At 38.7% G+C, this 7,192-nt stretch overlaps 1 long non-coding RNA gene and 1 pseudogene across 1 annotated transcript; both read right to left on the bottom strand.

Moving 5' to 3' along the window:
* Nucleotides 1-668: 668 nt before the first annotated feature.
* On the bottom strand, nt 669-2,825 carry LOC147488134 (uncharacterized). The gene is made up of 3 exons (XR_015202180.1): nt 2,757-2,825; nt 1,643-1,723; nt 669-954 (listed from the first exon to the last, which is right to left on the bottom strand). It is a non-coding gene; the product is annotated as an uncharacterized LOC147488134 (long non-coding RNA).
* Nucleotides 2,826-3,533: 708 nt separating this feature from the next.
* LOC147488133 (AUGMIN subunit 6 pseudogene) lies at nt 3,534-5,015 on the bottom strand (annotated as a pseudogene).
* Between the last annotated feature and the right edge of the window lie 2,177 nt (nt 5,016-7,192).

Here is a 7,192-nt window from a genome sequence, read left to right as displayed (position 1 = left end):
AAGATCTATTCTCTAGGGATCAAGTTTCCACGTAGTTCCTTATGAAAAATAGTTTGATATTTATAGAGGTAGAGTAGAGAGTCCTTGTAGCTCAAGTAATCTTGTATCTTGAGTAATTGTGATAGAGTATAACTGTCAACTGATAACTATCTCTTTGATAAGTAATGAATCTGGACACACTACTACAAAATGACACTTATACCACTGTTTTTAAGTGTGGTATAAATATATTTACCACTGTTATACAACCGTGACAATAGGTGGTGTGGTATATAATAATAGCAAAACTGTGGTATATATGTTTAACGGATACCACGGTTTTTCAAAGAACCGTGGTTTGTATGCCCATTATATACCACGCATTGTCAATGTAACCGTGGCATATAAGCTATTGAAACCGTGGTTTATATTAGTGTATGTGTTATAATACCGTGGTATATAGTTATACTAAACACTACGGTTTATGCCAAACCGTATATATATATATATATATATATATATATATATATATATATATATATATTAATAATAATGCTAGTAACAGTCTTCCACTTAAAACCGAACACGCATAACAAAATTTACATAACACCGCCTACATACAACATTTCCATCTTCCCAACAAATTTCAAAATGTACAATAAACTATCAAACATTGCAAAAAAAGATAATAATAATAAAAAAAACTTCCATTAATTTTTTGAGTGCACTAAGAAAACAAACTTCAAATTCCTTTTCATAAATTAAACTGGAGGGGTCCGAACATAGCTAAAACTCATCTTCATTCGCTTCCGACTGAAACACCCCATTTTCCTGGATGAACTAAATAATATCGAGTCGAACACCGCATCAAGTTCATCTTGCGTGTATGTCTCCTTCAGTTCTAAATTTGTTATCTGGATGAGTCAAAGCACAACACTAACAGATTGATTGACCGCATCTTTCTCAGTCTTACACCTGCAGAGTGGAATGCATTAAACAATCATCTACTACCTAATTCTAAATTGTTATTGTAATCGAGGGAACTGGGACGGAACCAAAAAGATTTAGGAATAAATATTTCAAAAAGAACACATACTTAGAAAGCGCAAAACATACAAAACTATGGCTCAGTCAGGCACAATCACGAACATGATGTGATATTGATGGTAAATCCAGAGGTTGATACTGAACCAGAAGTTTAGCTTGACTTTGATTGGAAAAGTAAAGATTTCTTCGGAAATCTCAATGTATTTTTTTCAGTCAGCAATATTTTTACGCCGCCATAACTTCATCCGCCATATTCATGGCGAGTTTATCAGGATGGAGAAGTATATATTTTCACCACGTGGCATGAAATTTGTGTACGCTTATTGGAGCATTTTAAGAAAACTTAGAAGCAGGGGGTTTTCCTTTTTTCAGAAACACATAGCGGCAAAAGACCATAAGTTTTGTCCTCAGCTTACCAAACGCAGCCTTACATATCATATATAAGTTAGTAGAGATTCGTCTATGAGTTTGAGAGAACAACACGTAACATTCAACTTTGCTAGAGGCAGACATTTTCCCTTGACAAAACCTCAGATAATCATGGAGTCATGGAGAAATGACAGAGTAACTTAGTTGTAGAGACCCAGAGGACAAATAGAGAAGAACGGACACATACCTATTGCACTGCGACCGTGATGCATAGTTGTGGTTGCTACAGTTTGTGCACATCCAATCTCCATCACGCCATTGCTTTGCTCTAACACAGAGAAAAGATGCATCACAAAATCAAAATTTTGAAATATACATGACCGCATTACGATTTAGAAATTAAACATAAAATACCTATCACACTTCTTCTATATGAGTCTACAAACAATACAATTGTGTAAAACTTTAACAAATTGGGAAGGCTGCATAATGGAAATTGTTTCATGCACTGCAACACTGGAGCCTAGATAATTCAAATGATTGAACGATTATTTTTGAGCCAGTTCTGCCGCACATGTAATAATCAAGCAAGAGATTTAGCTATCAGTAATGTGGTAAGACTATTGATTATTGACAACATTTAGATCCTCTACAACTAACTTCTTAAGACTCGCGTGTACTTATTCCTTCACATTTGATTGATTTTCTTCTCCTTAATTATGGTGTTGTTTGTGGAACTATGGTGCTGATAATTGGTAATCCAAGTTAACATAAAGCCAAAAAGTTTCATTGGCGGAGTTTAGAGCAGTGAGCTAGTGACTCCTTTCTGATTACTAAAAGGTGCGAAGTTCTCATATAAGCAAGTGACAAACTAACAACAATTTCAAATAACCTAAGCCCCACCTTCCAATTTTAAAAGAGAACCATCCGAAAATATAGCATTTATCCCTAAAACATAAACTTGTACATATAGTAGCCTTCCGGATGGCTTATTTGGGCGATTGAAGTTCATGATTGCTCCTGGAAAGCCTCCTCACCGGACTCCACGAGTCATATGCATTCTACTAATGATGTCACCACCTTTTACTACAGCCATTGAATTTGAATAAACTTAATGCAATTAGATATAAAAGCAAGAAGATAGATGAGCATAACTTTTCGCGGGCTCCCACAAACTTAAAAGTTAAAGTATTGATCGAAGTTAAAATCTTTATAATTACTCTTTGGATAGCACGTCCAATAAATTGGTGGCAGAAAATAAAAAGTGAAAAAAGAGATTCCTAAATGTTTGTTTCTTTTTATTGTGTTGATTGGTAAAAAATGAGTGAAAAGCCAAAACAAAGAAACAAAACTAGTATTACCCTTTTCCAAGAAGTGTAGGCACCGGTGTGAGCCGGTGGTAATCGCACTTGACCTTGTGAGTTCCAAGGTGTTATGGAGCTTCCATTGCGGTATGGGTAAGGTCGGATAATACGATCATTGCCGGGGCCAATATGCTCATAGCCCCGGTATGAAGGTCGCTTTTTTGGAGGAAGTAAGCATTCTCGTCATGTTTTGGGATGTGGGAACCCTCAGATCCTCGCTAGTGTCTTACATGTATGCGGCTCCAGCGACAATTGGCTACTGATTCAGTCTACAACAATTGAATATAGAACATGTAAGAGCAAACAAAAAACATACAAAAATCGAGGGAAAATAAATGATTTCGACGAATGGATTAAGGTTCCTAACCGCACAATTGGGAGAGCCGCATAACAGTTCACTCTAGCTCCCAATCTGATTGCTTGAGTCGCTCAATGAATCATGACAGTTAACTGTGCACTCTATCTCCGAATCTGATCGTTCAATTCGCTCTGCGAAATAACGACAGGATTTAATCCAATACTCTTTTCTCAGCACTCCATCAAAGCCGTATCAGTTTCAGATAATGGGGCAAGCAAGTCTTCATAAGAATCCTCCATGAGCGAGGTATCCATTAGCAAAGGAGGCGAGAAGACTTGGTCCAGAGCTTCATTCATACCATAAACCGATCCCCGGCATCGAAGTCGCATATTTTGAACCCCTTATCGAACGAAATCCATTATCCGGGCTTTGTACTTGGGGAGTGAATCCATGTCGTCAACATACTCCCTATTTCATCATAGTTTCCCATGAGGAGGACCATCGAAGCAACGTTGCTCAAGTAAGCGGGTATCATAAGGAGATTGAAAGAGTCGCTTGCTCTTAATTCCAAGCACCTTGGTGGGACTGGCACCAGATAATCCAGTCCCTGCAAAAGGTACAAAGAAATGTTCGGAGCCATCATAGGAATGATTGTCTCTTGATGAATCCATGTCGCAAGACTGCAGTGAGAGAGCAGCTTCCCGGACTGATCTCCTCAAGTTATGGACATAAGAGCTATCACTCCCTTGTAGATTATCAACATTATTATTTGATATAGGCAGGTCAACAGACTTTCCTTCATCCACACTCTCAACTGGATTGACTTGTAAAATTGTAGTGTGTCGCTTTTGAGTGTTTGAACCTTTTCCAGAAGAGTTAGGAGTTAAACTGAATAATTGCGGGAGCTTCAACGCAGGAGAAGCTGAAACCTTCTCTCGCCGGGTTGACAATTTTGAAGTCACCTCGAGACCTCATCAATGCCGTTTCGCCATCCGCCCACTACTTTTTGAGCCTGTAGATAGAAGTAGATCTTCCCTGGTATTTTGGCCATGGGAGGAAGAGTGGAGGATATAGTGTTTACTTCTGCAGTAAGCTCTGATATTGATTTCTCTAATGCTGGAGCAGAATCCTTCAGTTGATTAATTAGCACCTGTATGCTAGCTAAATGTTGTCGATGTTCTGCAAGGACTGAAGCTAGAGACTTGGCATGGCCGCTAGTACCAGCGTCATGTGCACGTCGTAGAAGCTCTGGCCCCTCTCCATTATTAGCCTTCGCCAGCTGCAGTGACTGTTTATGAATACGTTGTAAAGCGTGTCCAGCGCCTGAGAACTTCGGCTATGTCAACTGTGGGATGGACTCTTCCACTTCGATCATCCACTCGAGAAAGAATATCATCACTTACTTGCAAATGAGTTGTATCTGAACTATGATGTTTTTCTCTATTTGCATTGATAAATGAACTATCTGTTGACTCTCTATCATCAGCTTGTGTTGAAGCCATATTACCAGGCTGTATAGATAATACATCTGTATAAGGAATCTAAGAGCTTTGATCCATAGCTGAAAGCAACGCTGACCCAGAGATCCGATATCTATGTTCACGATGAGCTATCAAATCTTCAATAGGACCTGAAGCTAAAACTTCATGTTGACTTTTCCGAGCTAACAAGGACTCCTACAAGCGAGTCGCCTTGGAAACCAAATGTGAATTCTGACCTGAGGAGCTGGATACACGATCATCCCATAGCTCACCATCCATCTTTGCTTTGTTTCGTAAGTCTTGAAGCTTTTCTAGCTCTTGTTGCAAGTAGGCCTCTTCTGCACAAAGACCACGAAACTCAGCTGTCATTTCGTGAGCCAAGTTTGACCACATAGCTTGTCTTCTTACAGCTGTGTCTGCATTTTTAAGAAACTTTCTCCTTTCAAGTGCTATCCTGGCCTTGGTCACAGGCAGTTTATGCCGTTAAGTGAAAGATGATCAAACCTCTGTAATTAGAGAATGATATGTCAAGTAGCTTCTAAATTTGACAGTACCAATGGAGCTATCCAATATTACTCGGATTGTCTCCAATCTATATTTGCGAAAGAAAATGTCACAAAGACATTATTGCTTGGTACGTGTCTCCACATAACCCCACACTATGCACAACAATCAAATCCAACTTCCATCACAAATATTTGGCAACAGTAAAATCCCAATTAGAATTCTATTCACTCCATCAAACAGCCTATTCTAAGTTGTAGAATTTAAGTTTAAATCTTCCCGTCACAAATACCCCTTGAATCTTCCGACTACCAAACTTGAGGAGGAAACCAATAAGATTCACTCCACTAAAATTATGCTAACTCTAATGTGCTGAAAAACAAACATGAACTAAACATAAGAGTGTCTTTGAATTGCCATCGGTTTTCCGTGAATCGACAACTACTAGACAGAATACACACAACAGAGCACTCGATCAAGTTCTCACAAGTCGGTTGTCACCCAAAGGATCCTGTTGGTCATTTAACTATTCAATCAACGAACCCGGTGTTAGGGCAGGCAAGAAGAATCAGCATTTGTTGAGATTGCGATAATTCCGTGAAAAACGAATCACTTCGAGTTATCCGTGAAGATAAAATTACCGGACAAGAATATTATAAAACAAAACGAGGCAGAGCTCGATATCCTCAACCCGATAGGAACCAATGCATACATCCAAAATCGGATATGATGGAAGAAGCAAACCGACACACGGAGAATAACTTTCAACCACGTAAACACTAGAGTAGAATGTTCTCCATGTTCGGACATACATTAAAACCACACTCAATAGCACAAACTTGAAACCACGGTTTTCAATAATTAAGATCCATTAAGTATCTCCATTGCTTGAAGAAGCTTATCAATTTATCCATCTATAAAGAATTTCAGAAAGGGCCAAATAGATCTATAAATTGCATCGACGTCACACGATATGAATCTTGAGAGATTCCTCTTTTCAGATTATTTTAATGCCCATCTTCCCGTTTTGAAGAAGTTAATCTCTACACAATCTCATTCTTGGAGCATATATCTTAAAGATTTAATCCGAAGCATTCAATTTCAAAGATACAAGATGAATAGGATAAAAAGAGTTCCATGCATAATCAAATCCTGGCATCCGTGTGAACGTTGGCAGGCAAAACTTTCGAGTAGACTTCCAGCTTCTCCACTAAATCAGCCTCCAAACGAGCTTTCTAACACTTTAGGATCCACCGTAACTTCTCAGATGTGCAATGAGGTGCACGTCCTAAAAAAACATTCTTTTAGAGTAACTGCAATCTAACTCACCTTAGTAATAAGATCCCGAACCTCTGCCACTTCCATAGGGATCTCTCACGTGACGACCAGAATAGATAGATGAATATGAACCAGTACCCACCTGAACACACACACACAATTAGATGATACTAAGTAGTACTGTATTATATTTTTCAGGTGCAAGAAAATGCAACAATAATTACATCATCGGTTCCTGTTGAGGTGTAATCCCTGGATGAGTAATCCCTCAGAATCTGGAATATGCTCCTCCCATATCAGCTCTTCTCCCTTCATCGTGAAAATTGGAATTGAGCCAAACTCGCAATAAACCTTCTTGAAAGAACCAAAAAGAATGTTGTATGTTCATACCTCGGCTATAAGCGGTTGACGTGTGAGTATCATATACTCCCCGAGAATGGCCGTGAGAACTCCTACTACCTCTCTCATATCCTAGGTGAGTACCCGTCCCACTCTGTCATATTTATAATATAAATCAACAACCAAGAAGAATAAGAAGGTAAAGAAAATAAAATGGCAAGACAAAATTTCATTGTGTCCAAGTAACAAATAAACCTTGACCTTTGGTAGACTCGCTTCCATAAGCCCCTATCATTGTATGGCATGTCGTCATTACTCACTCCGTAATCAAAACGAGCCCTAGACTGTCTGACTGTAGATTCGGGAAAACGAGACTGATACTCTTCCTAAAAATCCAGAAGTAGGTGAGTAACAATAGTAGAAATATACAAAGACTTCAAAAGAACCTCATTCAGAAATCACAAATCATTCGATTATATATTAAGGTAAGGATGAATGATGTGTCACCTGAGCAGATCCAATCACCAATGCGA

Source organism: Coptis chinensis, chromosome 7 (assembly GCF_015680905.1).
Source record: "Coptis chinensis isolate HL-2020 chromosome 7, ASM1568090v1, whole genome shotgun sequence".
Taxonomy (NCBI): Eukaryota; Viridiplantae; Streptophyta; class Magnoliopsida; order Ranunculales; family Ranunculaceae; genus Coptis; species Coptis chinensis.
This window is presented reverse-complemented; position numbering and strand designations above follow the sequence as displayed.